Here is a 19075-nt window from a genome sequence, read left to right as displayed (position 1 = left end):
TGTTTACTGTGAGGATGCTGCTCCTGACATCGGCGCTATCGTAGAAGGTGACCAAAGGTTGCTTCTGAACCGTGGTGTCTCCGTCGCAAGAGGCATTGCGCGCTTAAGGCAATGCAATTCCCAAGTTGTGGTCACCAATTTCACCAAGGGGTACCAACATCTAAACAAGGGCGCTGCAAATGCGTTCCTCGAAGAAACGCATGAAGCAAGTCAACTCATCGCGGTCGCTAACTTTGAATGCGCACACGCCCATGTTTCCAAGCCGCCGCAACCTTTCGACGTAAACACGGCGCACCGCAAGAAAATCGGGACATATTACTGCATTTGCTCCGTCGCTACAGCGAGTGTTTTTCGGCAAACACAAAATTACGTAAGACACCCCTAGCGAAGCATCGAATTATAACCGAAGATGGAGCCCGACCTACCCGACAGTCACCGTACTGCGTCTCTCCACACGAGCGGGAAGCCACCCGGGCTCAAGTCGACGACATGCTCAGCGACGACATAATACAGCCATCAAAAAGTCCGTCGAATGCTCCGGTCGTACTTGTGAAGAAAAAAGACGACACATTAGGGTTCTGCGTTGACTACCGGCAACTGAACAAAACCACCAAAAAGAACGTGTGCCCCCTTCCACGAATCGACGACACCCTCGACCACCTCTGCCCTGCGAAGTACTTCTAATCGATGGATCTGAAGACCGGCTACTGGCAAATTGAAGTGGCGAGAGAGACGGAGAGAAGACTGCCTTTATAACCCCGGATGGCCTATACGATTTCAAGGTGATGCCTTTCGGGCTGGGCACGGCGCCATCAACGTTTCAAAGAGTCATAGACACTGTGCTACCTGGCCTTAAGTGGCACACTTGCCTCGTATACCTCGAAGACGTTGTCGTATTCACCCGGACATTCCAGGAACACCTCGCAAGGTTGGAGTCTACACTCCAGGCCATGTGTACGTCGGTTGTTAACGCTGAAGCCTGAAAAGTGCCGTTTCGCATACGAGGAACTCATGTTCTTGGGCCACGTCGTCAACTCTGCGGGAGTCCTACACGACCCAGCAAAAACTTAAGCCATTGCGAACTTTCCAAGGCCGAAAGACAAGAAGGGCGTGCGAAGATTTCTCGGACTGTGCGCATACTACTGGCGCCTCGTCGCAATCTTCGCACGCATTTAGAGCCGCTGACGCGTTTGACGAAGAATAGCACCCCTTTCAGCTGGGAAAACGACCAAGAAAAAGCATTCTGCGAGCTGCAGAAACGCCTGCAAAGCCAGCCAGTGCTCGCTAATTTCGACGAAAACGCCGAAACGGAAATACACACTGACGCCAGTGATATAGGCTTGGGTGCCGTACTCGTCTAAAAACAAAGCGGTTGCGCGAAGGTAATCGACTATGCCAGCCGTGGTCTGTCGAAGGAGAAGAAAAACTACTCTGCCTCTGAGAAAGAGTGCCTGGGAATAAGATGGGCGATTTCAAAATTTCGCCCATACGTGTATGGAAGACCATTCAAGGTTGTGACAGACCACCACGCGTTGTGTTGGCTCACCAATTAGAAGGACCCCTCTGGCCGTCTTGGGCGGAGGAGCTTGCGCCTGCAGGAGTTCGAAGTTACAGTCGTCTATAAATCCGACAGGAAACACTCCGACGCCGACTGCCTGCCCCGCGCCCCCATCGACCCAACAGCACAAGACCGTGATGAAGACAGCGCGTTCTTCGGAATCATGACGGAGAGCGACCTAGCCATCCAGCAGCGTGCTGACCGCTACTTACGCGTCATAATCGACAACCTCAAGGAATGCAACGTCGCCGTACATAGGACCTTCAAACGCAGCTTATCAGCATTCAGCCTGAGAAACTCCGTCCTCGTGAAGAAGAATTTCAGCCCCGGAACGAGAACGAATTGCCTTCTTATCATCCCCGCACACCTTCGTGACGAAATTTTGGAAGCGTGCCACGACGACCCGTCTTCCGGACATCTCGGTACAGCCCGCACAATTGGAAAAATCAAGGCGAACTATTACGGGCCCCGCCTTACATCCGACGTCATCCACTGCGTCCGGAGCTGCCGTGACTGTCAGCGACAAAAAACGCCACCGACGAGACCCGCCGGACTTCTGCAGCCGATCGCCGTCCCTTTGAAGCCCTTCAAACAGATTCGAATGGATCGTCTCGGGCCGTTCCCTATGTCACGATCCGAGAACAAGTGGATTGTCGTAGCGACCGACTACATGACGCGCTACGTAGAGACCGCCGCTCTTCCGAGGGGTACTGCACAAGAAGTCGCCAAGTTCTTTATTTACGAAGTTTTGCTTACGAAGTTTTGCCCTGAAGTCCTAATCACGGATCGCGGAAAGGCCTTCAGTGCGGAGCTTATGCAAGGAATCTTACGCTACAGCAACACGGATCACAGAAGAACGACGGCGTACCACCCCCAAACGAACGGACTTACGGAACGTCTGAACAAGACGATCGCTGATATGCAGTCTATGTACGTCGACGTTGAACATAAGACTTGTGACGAAGTCCTCCCGTATGTCACGTTTGCGTACAACACAGCGTCCCAGGAAACTATGCAGATGACACCGTTCGAGCTTGTCTACGGAAGGCGGCCGACTACGATGGTCGACGCCATGCTACCGCACCTAAAAGACGACGACCTCAACGCCGACGTCCAAGGTTATCTTCAACGTGCGGAGGAGGCCCGCCAGCTCACCCGAGTTCGTATAACGGACCAGCAGATGGTGGATGCCTGCCGCTGCAACCTCCGACGCCGAGCCGCCAACTACTACCGAGGGGATCGTGTGTTGGTTTCGACTCCCATACGACGACGCGGACTCAGTGAGAAGCTTCTCCGATGGTATTTCGGACCCTACCAGCTTTTACAGCGTGTTGACCAACTTACCTACGAAGTAATCTCCGATCACGACGACGTACGCGGCCCGAAGTCGTCCACCTGGTTCGCTTAAAACCTTTCTATGGACGATGACAAACTTTTATTTTTATTTTCGCACTGTCGCTTATGTTAGCATCGGGACGATGCACTTTTAGAGGGGGGGTAATTCAGCGAACCATGCATTGGGTTTGTTTTTTTGTGTTTTGCTTTTACCGCCCGGCTGCGCCGGTCTGTGTTATCTCTGTGCCAAGGGAAGCATGTGTTCCATTCTTTCTTTCTGTGCCGCATGTGTTATCTGTTCTTATAGGCAGAGCATTCAGATCTAACCTGAAAAGTCCGGAATAATCTTCCTGGATGTGCAATGTTCTGGATGTGAATCAACGGTTCGAGAACCACGCGCGCCAAAAAATAAAAAGCCTGCAGAGTAGACGCCGGGTGATTTGATTCTGCTACGCTCGCCGACGCACGTCACTTTGCTGACCGTTGCTTCGCCGCCCTGTATTCTTTTGAGTTGTTAGGGGAGCACAAGTTCGCTCCAATAAACTTGTTTTTTTTTTCCAAAACAACGGCGTCGTCCTTGGCTTCGTGACAATATTACGCCTATTGTACCGATAGCAATCCATCCCTCACGATACAGAAATTTAAATATCTCGTTATAATCTATGACGACAAGCTTACATGGCATCGTCAAATTAAACATGCTCTTGTTAAAGATGAAAGAGCGGCAGGCGTGCTCCGCAGGCTTTGTACCCACAAATGCGGGTTGCGTAGAGACACACTGTTAATGATATATTGGAGTTACGTTCGCCCTGTATAAGAATTTGGCTGCGCTCTATTTTCTTGGTGTGCGGCTTAGAAATTACATAAGCTATTTATTGTTGACAGGATGAATTTGCGCCAATGCTTGAAATTACCAAAATATGTCGCTAACCATATTTTACACCTTGGGGCACGATATTCTCCACTGAAGTATAGGTTTCAATTATTGACCCTATTAACCTTTATAAAATTGTTGGACTCGCCACTGCTTGACGCACAGTGGAATTTCCCTCTGAGGCCTGATATTTATAAGGCATTCAGTGACCGCGGTTCCAGAGACGCCAGATAGATCTAGAACAGTCATGGCTTCCGCCACTTTACGCAGACCTTTTGTGGCTACCCCCTGCTTGTATCAGTGGGTCATGGGTGGAAATGAACTTTATACTATCCCCGAATGCAAACATGTTGCCAGCCCGAATCCTAATGTATTGCTGGAGGATCTTTTGTCAACCCTTCAATCCCATATCGTCATTGCTACGCCTCGCAAAGCGATGAGAAGGCTGCTGTCGGGATATTCTCCCAGTCCCTCGATCCGTCCTTTTCTATTAGGTAATCTGATTACACACCTATTTTCCAGGAGGAATTATTAGGAATGTTTTAAATCTTCAAAAACTTCAGCATAGATTTTCACATGTTGTTATTCTTTCTGACTCCCTCTCTGTGTGTTCTGCGTTGACATTCCAAAAAATGATTTAAATTATCCGCAAATTCAGGCCATTTGTTCCTCTTTGTCTTTGTAAGGTTAGGATAGTGTGGGTTCCAGGACATGCCACAATACAATCAAGTGGCTGATCAATTACCCAGTATGCCCATTGGTGGCCCTGTGGTCATGCAATATCCTAATGATAGCTGTGAATTCGGGGTGAGATTTAGATGTTTAAAACTATTCCAGACTTATGAGCAAGACGCCCTCATATCTTCTCGAGATTATAGCTAACATGGTCATTCATGGATGCCGATGTTTTGTGAACCAAGGCTATGCCAGGTAGCAATCACTAAATTTAGGCCAAATTCCTCCATTAAATTTTCGTCGTCATAAATGTGGTCTGGCTCTCTACCCAATGCCCTTCCAGCGACGAACTGGAAAAGATAGAACATTTTCTGTTTAATTGCCGCAGCTTTTCCCCAATGCAACGCAAGCATCTGGAGTCAACCTGTTGGTGCCTCCACCTTCCGCAATCTACTTCCGAGATTCTGTCACTACGCACTTCCACCGTAGGAGTCAGGTCCAGGGATGTTCTGGCTCTACTTTCATAATGTATATGTATACTTTAAAAAATATTTCGTGTTTCCTGTTTAAATTTTGAGATTTGGAATAAATTAGGTGGCATCTACATTAGGTGCTAAGCTTCTTGGCGAATCCCCCTGTTGTGCGGGTGTGCCATGAACTGAGGCAACCAACCAACCAGCCAACCAACCAACCAGCCAACCAACCAACCAACCATTCACCACACCTCAATTGCCCTCGTTTAACATGACTTGTATATAAAGCCAACGCGAATCTGTAACGTCATTACAATATTTTTTTTATATTGGAGCACTAAAAGTCTACGCCGGCGGTACCAGAGAAGTACAGGAAAAAGAGATGTATGCGTGCATTTCACCGTGTATTCCTTCAATTAACATTGTGTGTGAGTTTTGTGAGCTCTAGCTTGAGTCAAGGTAAACCACCTATCCCAAAATTCAGCTCAACTCCTGGTCAGAGTGACTACATATAGTGAGTTTTCGCGTGGTATTCGGTAAAGTCCCCAGTGGCCAGACAGCTTATCCTCGGAAGTACTTGCCAAATGGAGGAGAATATTACTCCCGGGGGGACTCGTTTTTCTGCGGAAGTTCAGCTCTTACTCCGACAGGAGTCTCGAGAATCCGCAAAACATGTCGTGCATTAGGAGTCTCATTGGCGGTTGACACGAGGTGTAGGTCGCGATAGTTGTCTCCATGTGGATGTTGGGACTTACTTCAGATGTATTCAGCGGCCCACAAGGTAGTCTCACAACTTTGCGAGCCTGACTTTCGTAGGCCCAGGCTCCTAATTTGTGTACCTGGACTTCCCCACCTCCCGGACGTCCTCGTCCGGTTTTAGATTATGGGGTGTCGCGGCGAGAGGCTTCGCCCGGCTCTTTTTTGCAGCGACTCTGCCATCCGCAGGGTCAGCATCATTTTCTGGTAGGAGAACAGAGGGGATGCGTAGGGGGGGGTTAACTTTCATCTATTGTTTCCATATAGATCTGCGGCATCATTTCGATGCTCCGGGTAACAAGTGTTATTACTGTAAAATAGGATGCTTTCTCCCTTTTTTAAAAAAAATTCTGGATCCGCCAAACCCAGTGCACCTGCATGGTAATATATTCTTGCGGGGCGGTCGCTCGTGAAGGTTCCGCTTTTCGGGACAAACAAGCTAATTTTAGAAATGTCGGTTAGAAATTTCGTTACTGAACTGAAAAACGAAAAAAATTGATATCATAAGGGGAGGCGCCTACAACGAAACCTTCCTAGCAAAACCAAATCTGAAAAAAATGCAGCGTCCACGTCAACGTATACGCAAGACATTCTAATTGCCCATTGAATAAAAGAAATACGGAGACAATACTATACCCCCTGTCCTCCTATTTTTTTCATTTTCAATTGCTTTGCATGGACGGCATACACTTGAGCTGCGACGTCTCCAATATCATTATCAAGTTCCCTTTTCCTGTTCTCCCGGCCAGACATTTACACCCTAAAACGATACAGGCATTTTTGTCCAGAGGAGATAAATATTGGCAATCATGAGTATAATACATAGTTCTGTGGTTTATTAATATTGGAGATCATTTATAACTATGCACAAATCCAAAATTCAGCGTTCTCTACCACACACCAACGACGCACAAAAAAATAAACGGTAACGAAACGGCTAATACAACGTCAATTTTCCATGTAGAAATATGTCGACTTATCCCTAACTCGCCCAAAGAACAACACTACAACATAGTACCCCACAGCCATTTGCATTTTTGGTTGTTCAAAAGGACCACCATGGTGACTTTTATGAGCGGTTTTCTTTTAATGAGCAGAACCCGCAATTCAAATTGCAACCAAAAAATCTACCCTGTTTTACTCATAGCAAAGTAATAGTGCAATATATGTTGATTTTCCGCCAACCAAATGTGGGAATAACTTACTGAATACCTGTTACAATCTGCTCATGCCCAGCGTTTGCGCGGCCGACAAAGTATTTAATGTTTCGGATTTGACTCAACAAAGGCGTGCGCGTTCCTACACGCTTATCGTGAAAGATCCTGTTTTTAGCGTAAATTTCGGGCTCTCCTCGTTCTTTATTTATGTCTTCCGTGCCAGACTTTGGGTGGAAACTTTTGAAAACAACTTCGGAGGAAGGAGACGAACTGTTTGTTTGCATTGCACGCGAACATCCTCGTTCCTTGTGTGTCCCGAACTTCGTCACCTTAGTAGGTGTGTTTTAACCTTTGTCACGGAGGTTATTTCTCACTAACGATGTAATTTGGGACAACCAACACACTATTGAATCTTCGCTGAAGGGTGTAGGGGTCAGTGGAGTGTCTGCATTAACTTGTTGTGTTGATCAGAGTGGTCTCGTTGAATTGTTTTGTTGCTAAACTGAAGTTCTACTTTTTTGATGCGAGAAATGCTGCGCATATAGTCTTTGTACTGTTTGTTTCCTTCCGCAGGACTATTTCAGACTCCATCAGCTACAGGCAGCAGCAACCACTTCCTACTGTTTATTTATGAAAACACGGGCGGCTACTGCTGTACGCTGCGCTGCACTCCACGGTACGTCAGTTTTAGAGCGTACCCTCCTCCACTCTTTGTAATGGGAAAAAAGAATCCTTTGCAAGTGACACCGGCGAGCGTTTCAAACTCTCTTGTTACTTCAGGATTCTGAACACCCTGTGAACTGTGCAGCTGTATAAGGGCATTGGTTAAAGATGGACGTTGTAATGCCGGAACAGTTGCGTTCGGCCACTTGAACGAGCATCACTCTTTCCAAATGTGCGAATCGCATTTATCCCTGTTTCTAGGTCTCCAGACTGTGGGAACTCGTGATGTCCCACACTCAACAGAAAAAGAGCAGCTTTGTTTGTCCGTATAAAAGTCAGTTTATAGACACACTACTGGTGGCACCAGTGTTGAAGGGCTATCCCGTGTTGGAATCGTAGATTAGAACGCATTTTAGCCAACTGCTACGTTTCCCACAACGCTACTTGGCTTTCCTTCACAAGCGTAGAGTTGCAATTTAAGTGGATCATAAAACTTCCCTGATACTGTTGAACGATACGTGAACGCTTTAGTGCTCAAATACCTGCCCCCAATAATCCCTGGCAGAGCCTATACAATACTTATGCGCAGCTGCAAATTGGTGCCCATTCTGTTATGGAAAAATGTAAATTTTGAGAACTGGGCACTAAATGGGCTTAGCAATTATTTTTGACAATTTATTTCTTGTTGATACCTTTTTGTCTTTGCTGTTGGATTTTGAAATGATTACGATGCATGTACTAGGTGTAGACGCAACGTTTTTATTCAGCTGTTTTAAATAAAGCTGGTTAATACTTCTGTTTGTTTTACGCCGGCCGTGTTCAGGGGACCTACTTAGAAAGAAGTTGTCTAAAATTGTTTGCATGTTTTATAAGGGAATTGGTAGGCCGTTTTCACAATTAGTTACGTAGCCAATAATTGTGCCTAAAGGACTACTAAGGCGATACTACACCTCTGGAAAATATTATTTTAAAGTGTCCTACCCTCAAGGCAACTGGACCATGACTGCTGCACCTCCGAAAAGTGAGGTTAATCAATAAAAAGCAGTTAAAATAGATTCGTAGGAGACGACACCGCGGCTGGGAAAAAGCCGTGAAGCGTAAAGGACATCCCTGGTAGCATGTGGCCAGAGCATTGGTAGAGCTTCCCTGGAATTGCTTGTTTTTTGTGGGCACCTATCTGTGGCGATTCCGATCCTGCTTTTGCCAGAATAGGTGGCTGCTTAACTGCCTACTCGACAGCAATGCTGTCCCGGGAAATGACACGATTGCTCTGGAGTGAGGGCTTAACCAGCCTCCCGGCCAGCTGGCGGAGATGACTGTGCGTTTCTTAATACCAACTACAAAGTCGCCAGTTTGTGCTGATAGCTTGCGGAACGCTTGCATATTTAAGGGTCGTTTCTGTACCATCGCCTCAATTTGTTGAAACAATTTCAAAATTGGTTTTCCACAAAGATTCAAATGTTCAGTTCACCTGGCCTTTAAGGGGGCTTCAAAGGCATTAAGTTCAAGCTCGCCTTCACACCCTAACCCAAAGTGCCGTCACACATTAACAAGAGTTTCTGTTAAGTTCAGGCGCTTACTTATTAGTTAAAACCACCCGTGAACTAGATATCCTTCGTTTCGTATAGCGTGCTTACCTGTATTGCGTTTGCTTTCCCGACAGCAGAGCTTATTTAGGTGCGAACGGCGCCTGAAGGAACCGTGGAAGCGTCTTTTTTGTTCGCTGCGCTTTTGTGTTGTCTGGCCGGGCGTGCCCAGAGAGAACTTATACAAATGTGTGGGTCACTCCAAAATAGTAAAATCGATGTTTCCACTTGAACGAGGATTTTCTTTAGTTGGTTAGGGAAACTGGAGGACGGGGGCCACGACTTTTTATTGACCGCAATTACTGCCGTGAGAATGTCCGAAGCGCGCGGATGCTGGATGTGAGTCATGGGGCCAAATGTAAGAAGAATGCCCAAGACATCCTGTCTACCAAGGTTACACAGTTCAAAGCTACTGCGCTGAGTTTTCATTCGCTGCACGTGTGACCCTGGCGACACGGTGGCTGTAATGCGTCAGGGGCTATTCGACCAGGCTTTGTTACTAGCTCGACGTGTGTACAAAGTAAAGGAAGTTTGGAGGAGCGGGGCACAATTGTAGGCGCGCACGCCATGGACAATACATTAAAATGACCCCCCCCAGAGCACAGAACGCCGTCGTTAGGTTGGTTTCTGTTTGTATTAGGTCTGTGTTTTCCGGAACACCTCCGCGTTTATGTATAGGTTAGAGGTGGGTCACGTGTCTATCTTGAAGCCGCCTTGACTAGTTTGTCCTGGGGGCCGTTAAGTGTCCCAGTGTGAGTCAATCAATGAGCGACATTCAATCTCAAATTGTGACGTCGCCTTTGTAGGCGGGGTTTTCGTTGTAAAACCAAGGAGTAGATATTTTTGAGAACAGACACGAGACTCTCGCTGGATACGGCCTTGTCCGACCTTTTTTATGCGATCACAAGGCCAGTTAAAATAAAAACGAAGTGTAAATAAAGTTTACAAGTTCTACATCTTGGTTTTTGCTTGGTATAGACCGTCTTCGGCTAGCTCTCGTCGGCGAACGGTCCAACCAGTTATCGTTTCATCTTGTCATCCCTCCGAGAATCGGCGACCGGACCACCTTGTTTGGGTCACATTATGATCATCGCCGTCCTGTATTTCACCAGTTCCATGACAGGGACGCTGGACATGGCTTTTGGTGCACGGGGGGGAGGCTACTCCTAGTCTGAGCCGACTCATTTGTGGCAGGCCCTATGGAGCAGACGCTCCCCGCTGCTTCGGTGACACCAGGCCAGAGTCCGGGTGCCATATTAGTGAGAGATAAAGGAGTGGAGAATCTCTATGCTGGAACGGTGAAAACGAGTTCGAGAACTAGAGAGAGCTGCATTTTCTACGGCAGCACCCAATGTCAGCGACGGCAGGCGTTCCAGAGAACGAGTTGAAGTTCAAAGGGTGAGGCGTCATCTTGGTAAGAGGCTCCAGGTTCCAGACGCTCCACTCCAGCGACGCGACTTCGGCACCGGGAGAGAGGTGCATTCTCTGAGGCATAAACCTTATAAAGAGAGGGCGGGCGTTCGAAAGCCGAGGTTACGAGAGTCATCGGCGAGGCGAGAACGAGGACCACCTGAGAAATCGAGCGTGGCCTCGATTGCTGTGATACCTGGGTCTGAGTCTCCAAGAGCAGTTCTCCAACCCAGCGGTAAGACCGGTGCAGGGATCTCGCGAGCGGCCACATGGGCAACACTGCCACGGGCCGAACATGGAGTGAGCACGTACGGGTCATGGTTTTTCTTGTCCGGGTTCACCAAGACCACTATGCTTGCGGGATTTCGGGGCACCTACAAGAAGGTTAGTGCCACTGTGCTCGACATTGAGGAGTTGAGAGCTGAGCTATCTCTGAAAAATTATCAGAACGCTCCAGTAGAAAAGCAAAAACTTGGAGTAGCATGGGCACCAGTAACCTTTCGGAATGGACTAGTGAGGAGCTTATCGCTCAACTAGCTCTACGAAGTGCCGAGATTGCCTACGAGAAAGCGAAGTTTTATAGAATGAACTGACTCTCAGAGGATACTAGAGAGTCGGGGGATTTTTCACAGGGTTCTCTCGTTCCTGGGTGTTTAGAGCGTATCCAGATAAGAAGTGTGAGAAGGCGGGTGAGTAACAGACGCCACCCCAGTTGTTGAGCATCCCCTAAGTAGATCGCTTGCAACAAATAATATCACGGGATAGCGGGAGACAGCTGCCCTACCTTCTAAAATTCCTCGTGTTTAGGCGGAAAATGCCCAGGGGCCCATTTCCGATACAACTGCACCAAGTGGTGGGCGTATCACCGCCCCATGCGCCAACATACAGTCAGCGAGTGACCACGGAGAGCCTCTAGTAGATGCGATGGTGAAGTGTTCAAACAGAGCTCCAGGCCGCAGTATTGTGTCAGCGGGCAGAGAGTTAGAGCACGAGTAGCGCAAAGCTAGCGGCACGGTGCACGTTATTGTTGAGGTTGCGTTCGAGAAGCATGAATGCCCAGGCAGCCCGCAGCGTCTTGCACGCAGGTCACTTGCGATGGGCCCGAAAATTGGGAAGGCGGCGGCAGGTTGGGCGTCGCAGGTGCGCCAAAGCCGTACGCGTTACAGCAGGATAAGGTGTTCGTTTTCCCGGGAGCACATGACACTGTGAGGTACACATGGGTTTGATTAAAATGAGGTGGAGGTTTATTGAAATGGGGTCTGTTTCCGTGCGATGGTGGCTGCACCCCATAGTGGAAGCGTCTTCACCGTGAATAGTGTGCAGTGCTAAACAGAAATAGTCAGGGCTGTTTGGCACGCACTTTGTGTGGCATGTTTTTGCTTTTGCGTGCTGGGATCGCTGAGCAGGTGATTATTGTTTGTCTTACGTGTACGTTCGTTCTCCCATTATTGTTACTTTTTGTGTGTGTGTTGGTTGCGTGCCGACGTCGTCAGGCAAGTAGCGTATGATATGCAAGGTTTTGCCGCTGTCTTCTTGAGCATTAGAGATGCTGGTACAGCACGTTAGAGAGCTTAGCATCGGGGAGAAGGACGAGTTGCTCCCATTATTTCCTTTGGTAGACATGGGGTCACCGTGGGCCACGGTATGTACAAATAGGGCCTCACACTGTTCGCAATTGTTGGTTTGGATAACATACATTTGGACACTCTCAAAACACCGCAAGTTGGCCCGGAGCACGGATGAACACACTTTGTTGTCCTTTCTGGAAGAACATTCGTCCGTTAGTGCAGGAAGAGATGAACCTATTATAAACGTATTGCTAATGATACAAACACAGCCAGAATTTTTACGTTTACATGTACGTGTGCTTGACTGTGTTTCTATCTTGTTAAAGTAAAAGAAGGATCCTGCATGTCTTTGTAGCTGTATTGCAGCTCGTAATATTACTTAGGTTGTCTTTTCCAGTGTTTACTCCCCTCGTGGTGCTGTTAGGCTTTGGGTGTCAGTGGAAAATGTTCCTCACATGTGCTGAAAAGAAGAAGAAGAAGCCCATCGGAGAACACGCAGGATGCATTGGCTCCCGCTTTGACCGACGATTTTTGCGATTTCCCCGCCGTGTTGCTGATGTAGTTGGTATCACCTGCTTCACAAAGTTGCGCCTGACCGGTTTATACCAGTATAAACCACATAGGACCGGCCGTACGCCAGCACTGCCCGATCGAAGCTTAGACCACATCCCACATCACGCCTAGGCCTACTACGGCCGCGGTGGCTGCAGCCAGCACTATAGCTCCCGGACCTGTGCCTTCGGAGAGCCATCAGTTACAACAGTCGCCGCAGTTCAGCAACCAGGAGAGAGCCATGGATTTCGACGAGCTTAGCGGCAGAACAATTGCCCAGCCCGACTCTTGGAAAGAGATGCTCAGCGCGTGACGCCGCCCGCCACCGCAAGACCACGCTCAAACATCCGGTAAGCCCATTACCCCTCTAAGAGCACCGCCTGCCCCCCGTATCCCAGAAATGGACTACAAAGTAATATTTCGACCGCGCGACGGCATACGTGTTGCCTCATGGAGTGACCGCCAAATCACAGTTTGTATCCAAGCGGCCAGTGCAATACCTGATGGCGCATTCAATCAGCAGGTAGTGATCCAAGTCCAGGCTGTGCAAAATCTAATAGTAGAATGCGCAGACGCTCTTAGTGACGGGACGTCAATTCAACTAGGTGCAGTGACCTATACGGTTCTCCCCTACGTGAAACACTTCCCGGGTACAGTTAAAGGCGTCATCCATGGCTTAGACCCTGGTACCACCACCGAGCAACTGCCCTATATCATTGCGTCGTCTGCACCCTGCATAGTACAAGCCCGAATGCTTGGCAAATCGACGTCTGCAGTAGTGACTTTTGAAGGCCCCCATGTGCCTTTCTACATCCGCGCCCATACAATACATACTCGGTGCCGCCCGTACCGTCGATCAATTCAGTGCTGCACTTTGTGCGTGGACATCTGCCACCGACGCGACGTTTGTCCTATGCCGGACGTAACTACATGTTCCCACTGTCATGAGCGTGATCCATCCCAAGACCACGTGTGCAACCCCAAGTGCAAATTATGCGGACTTCCACACCCAACGACCAGCAAGGAATGCCGGCAGAAACTTCTTCCTCCCCCCTCCTCCACCCATCCAAGTACGAGAACGCCTCGCCCGTTTAGAGGCTTTTTCTCCTCTCCAGCCTCCCTTACAAACTCAAACCAGCCACCCACTGTCTTCGCATTACCAGCCGGGGAGCAGCGGACGCCGTCAACTACCCATGCAACTCGCCAACTGGTCTGCCGTAGTTGCCTCGGGGAGATTTTCCCCATTACCAGCCCAACCCGCCTTCCCGCAGGCGGCGATTGACGACCCTCGCACGTACCAGCTACAAGAGGAAAACGCACAACTCAAAAACCAACTCGAAATGCCGGCACCAACTGATGACCCTCGCATTCAACAGGTACAACAGAAAAACGCACCACAACTCAGAAAGCAACTGGAAATGCAGGCGGCTCGCACCGAAAACCTAGAGCGTCGCATCGAGGAGTTACTAGTCCGCCTCGGAGCGCTTCAGGCACCTTCTGCACAGCAAGCCCCAGAAATAGTGACGCCCTCCAAAACAGTGCAGCCAACTTTCCAGGCCCCTGAGACACCTGACCTCGTCCGTATTGAACATCTAATCAGATCCCTGAGTGAAACTATAGAACACCGTATCACAGCATTGGAGAAACGACAAGTGGCTGCAGAGTCGGTGAAAACGAAGACCCGCAAAAAGAATAAACACCAAAGGCTCGCAAACTCGACCACTGCTCCGAACGACAACCCAACCAACGACCCGCCCAGCCTATCGACCAATGCCATTGCTTCAGAGGACGAATGGTAAACCTGCAATAATGGTGGTCCCTAGTGTCCTGTCAACCCACCAACAGTTATTTGGCAGTGGAACTGTCGTTCGTTGCGCAGCAAACAAGCATCGTTGTCTTTCTACGCGTCTCAACACTCGCGCATCGCCATAGCGCTACAACAAACAGACACGGACAAAGTGCATCTCCGAGGCTACACAACTTACACCACGGACCAACAGAAGAGGACAGCGATACTGGTACATACGAGTAAAGCAGCGCTAGTACACTCCCTGCCCACATCTATTGACTAAACTTTTATCGAGCTTCTGCCACCAAAGAAAAATCAGAATAGCCTTTTCGTTCTACATATCTATAGCCCTCCGACGGCCGGCCTAGGGGAGGTTGTCGGCCTCTTGAAAACGGTTAAACAGCGCACTAGGGGTCATGCTTTGGTAATAACAGGAGATTTTAATGCGCAACACACAACTTGGGGATATAATAGGGACAACAAAAAAGGACAACAACTTTACGATGCCATACGAGGTAATAGCTTGCAGTTGTGCAATGCCCCGGACACTCCGACCCGGCTCGGTAAGAGTGTCTCTTGAGACACTACCCCAGATCTTACTTTAACACACGGCGTTAAAGATCCAACATGGGAATGTCTCTTTGAAACGTCTCTTTGAAACCATTACTTTACTCAATTGAAAATTTCGAACTATCGCACTGATTCACAAAAGATCGGCACTGCCCACATCACTGATTGGCAGAAATTCCGCGAATCGACACTAACCGGTCCCATTCAAGACATCGAAGAATAGGCACAGAGAATGTTAGAAATTTTCCAAAAACAAACGAAAGAATTGCCTCTCACGCAAGATTGCCCCGATGTAGATGCACACCTCTTACATCTGTGGGAGGCCCGATGAAAGCTAACTAAGCGATGGAGAAAGCACAAAACAAATAAAAAAATACGTATCAGAATAGCTAAGTTAACGCAGGAAGCAGCTGAATATGCTAAAACACTAAGCCAACAAAACTGGGCTCAATTCTGTACGCAATTGCAGGGTACACTGGGTACCTGTAGAACATGACATCTGCTTCGATCCCTCATGGCAAACAAGGAATGTAAATCATCCATAGCCCATCAATCAAAGAGACCTATTCATAACTATCCCGGAACGGAGGCGGAACTCCTCGAGGAGCTACAAAAACCATGGAAAGACAGCGCCAAACTTATGCTTCCTCTCCCACCGTACAATGGCGCCCCTAACCCCAAACTGGATGGCCCCTTACCCTTGCCGAAATAGAACCCGCCGCACGAAACCTCACCCGGAACACTACACCTGGAAAGGACAAAATTTTGAATAAGCTCCCCGAAATCTCGACTGTGAGGCATCAGAAGCCCTTCTAGCCTATATCAATAATAATTGGGTACCGGGACAAATCCCTCCACAGTGGAAACATGCTGATGTAACAATAATACCTAAACCTAGAAAGCCGTCAACTACAGGGGACTTGAGACCCATATCGCTTACATCCTGAATAAGAATATTATTTGAACATATGTTCCAAAATCGTCTCTCCCCATTCATTGAAGAGCATGACCATTTGCCCAACACTATGTATGGGTTTCGCCCACACTTATCTACTCAGGACGGACTCATTCAAATTAAAGAAGACTCTTGACCGGCTTCCCAAGAACCATAAGCGCAGCATCCTGGCTCTAGACATAAAAGGTGCTTTCGACAAGATCAGTCACCACGCTATCCTTCAGAACCTTTCATCTATTGATTGTGCGCAGAGAGTGTACAATTACGTCGCAGCCTTCCTCACGAAACGCACCGCGACCATTGGAATTGGACATTTACGGCCTGCTCCTTTCAAGACAATCGCTTGTGGCACCCCACAGAGGTAAGTCATCTCGCCACTTTTGTTTAACCTTGCCATGAAGGACCTCCCACCATTACTGCAAGATACTCCCCACCTTTGTCACGCCATCTACACAGATGATCTCACCTTTTAGACTCCTATAGGATCCATGGGTGAGCTACAAGAAGCGCTTCAAGCCGCTATAGACAAGGCGCAAAGATACCTTAGAGAACGAGGTCTTGAATGTGCCCCAGATAAATCGGCACTTTTGACCATGTGCAGCTTTCCCGCTCATGGCAGTTCTTTCAAGAGCGATTACTCCGTAGTTCTTCAGCGAAATGTAAAGTTATTTTGCACAGCTAACTTTGGGGGAGAAAACGTGCTTTGTGTGCAGTTTGAAGTCTCGCACATTGCGCGACTAGTTTCCTGAGCCATGGAAACTGTCCCTTAGAACTGCATAGAGAGTAAGGTTTAACATAGAATTACACACAAAATAGTCAAAATCCTGAAATGTTTTTTTAGTATTTTCATGTTCGCGTTGACTCCTTGCTTTATGCAAATATCACTTTCGTGAAGTGGTTTTGCTAGGTTCCTGAGAGGTCGGAATTTTGGAGCGAGTAAGCTGGGTATGCACTTAGTGCTGGTACCCCAAAACAAAACAAGTCCATCGTCCCAGACCCGGACCTATTCATAAATCATACGTGAGCAACCCGTCCCAACTGTGCCTAACTTGAGAATTGTTGGACTTGTTGTCCCTAAAATGTCTCTGGGCTCCACACAATCACTCCCCTCCAGACGACTGCCAACCAGCTGGCACACATTATTCAGCGCGTGGCACATCGACGATATGGCCTCAAAGAACCTGACACGCTCAAAATATTACAAGCAGTACTCATAAGTAGAATCACCTATGGAACACAGTACGTGGCCCTGGACACGAACGAAAAAGCCAGAATAAATATAATTATTCGCCAAGCCTACAAGACTGCGCTCGGGCTACCCGCGAAGACATCGACATCTAAATTATTACAATTAGGCGTACATAACATTTGGGAGGAATTACAAGAAGCGCACCACACTTCTCAAATAGGGCGCCTGAAGAAAACGACGACGGGGCGCGCAACTCTTCACCGATTAGGTTACACCCCTCCACAGGTTAAAGATCAGAAAACAAGCACACCTTTGAAGATTCTACCGCACATACGACTGGCCCCAATACCAAGAAATATGCATCCAGAGTACAACAAGGCCAGAAGAATTGCCCGAGCACGAGGCATGTCCGCCAGATATGCAAACGACCTAAATACCAGTTATGTGCATGCATCCCCTTATCAGCACCATCCGGCCCACGTAACCTGTGTAGTGAATGGACGGGGCCAAGAGATCACATCCTCCACTGTCAATACCAGAGCGATTGATAGTGCCGAAGAATCCGCGATAGCCCACGCCATCATCACTGCCCAATACCCAATCACCATACATACCGACTCTCAGGCAGCGTGCATAAATTGCTTAAAAGGTCAAATTTCTAAAACGGCACTTCGTCTTCTTTTAACAAGACAGAGCATTGCCGAAGTTTATATAGTTTCGGAGCCAGGACACGAATCCCTTGAGGGGAATGAGGTAGCTGACGCCCTGCCCGCGATTACATACACCGCGCCGTTTCTTTCACGGGGCAGTCACCACCTCATCCACCTAATCTGCAAGCTCTCTTGCGCTACACAGATATCTTGACGGACTACCGACACAACAGGCAACTTTTCCCCATTTCACACAACCAACTCACAAGGGATGAAGCAAGAACATTCAGACGACTTCAAACTAAAACGTATCCTCACCATACCCTTCTTCATGCCATTTATCTGACAGACTATCCAGCCACCTGCCACTACTGCCCAGCGCCCGGTACCCTATACCATCAGGTGTGGAAGTGCCATAAGACACATGAAGCACCCAATCCCCAACCCTTCTATACATCAGTGGATGGGGCGGTTGACCAGCAAGGACGCTACCTTCCAGCTTGACCTGGTGCAAAGGGCCCGCGCAACCAGCCGCAGCCAGGGGATCCCGGACTAGGGATCCCCTACACCGGGCGGGTGCCCTAACAACTGCACCTGTTGTTTTAATAAAGATTTGTTTCATTCATTCAAATGTGCTGGGTATAAAGCGAGATCACTTTTGTGCGTCAATTCGTTGAAAGCTTTTGCGTTTTTGGAGGCTGGTGAGCAATCTATTAATGTTGTTTGCCGCGAGTGTCTTCTTTGACAGATTAAAGTTTGTGTTTCAGTATGGAGCAACGGTTAATGCTACCATATATTTCAAAATGATGGATGCTGGGTGTATACGATATCACCAGTGTTCTCATTCTTTTCCTTGGTTGTTTCGTGTATTGGGTTCTTGTAACCCACCGAAACGTACACCTAGTGTTCGGGCAACAATCTTGGTGGGCAGGGGTTAAGTACGGGCACCTCACCTAAATAATTAAAACAGCCCGGCAACTAGATATCGCTAGTTTGGTAAAAGGTGTTTAGCTGTATTGCATTTTTTTCGAGCTGGGCGAGCTAACTTGGGTGCGAGGGGCGTGAGGAAAAACCGCGAAATTTTTGTTGTGTTTTGCGCGCTTTTGTGTTTACCTGACTAGCGCCCGAAGAGAACTTATGCAAATGTGTCTGTCACCACAAAATAGTAAAAGCGATGTAGCACTTTCAGCGAGCATTTATTTAGAACGTATGGGAAGACGGCAGAAGGGGACAAATGACGTTTTAACGACCGTTATTGCCACCGTGAGAATTTCCGAAGCGGGCGGAAGCTCGAGGTCAGTAAAGGGGCCAAATG

The sequence above is a fragment of the Haemaphysalis longicornis genome, unplaced genomic scaffold (assembly GCF_048455015.1).
Source record: "Haemaphysalis longicornis isolate Haplotype H1 unplaced genomic scaffold, Haemaphysalis longicornis Haplotype H1 scaffold_13, whole genome shotgun sequence".
NCBI lineage: Eukaryota > Metazoa > Arthropoda > Arachnida > Ixodida > Ixodidae > Haemaphysalis > Haemaphysalis longicornis.
The sequence above is the reverse complement of the archived record's forward strand: the minus strand, read 5'-3'. Positions refer to the sequence as shown.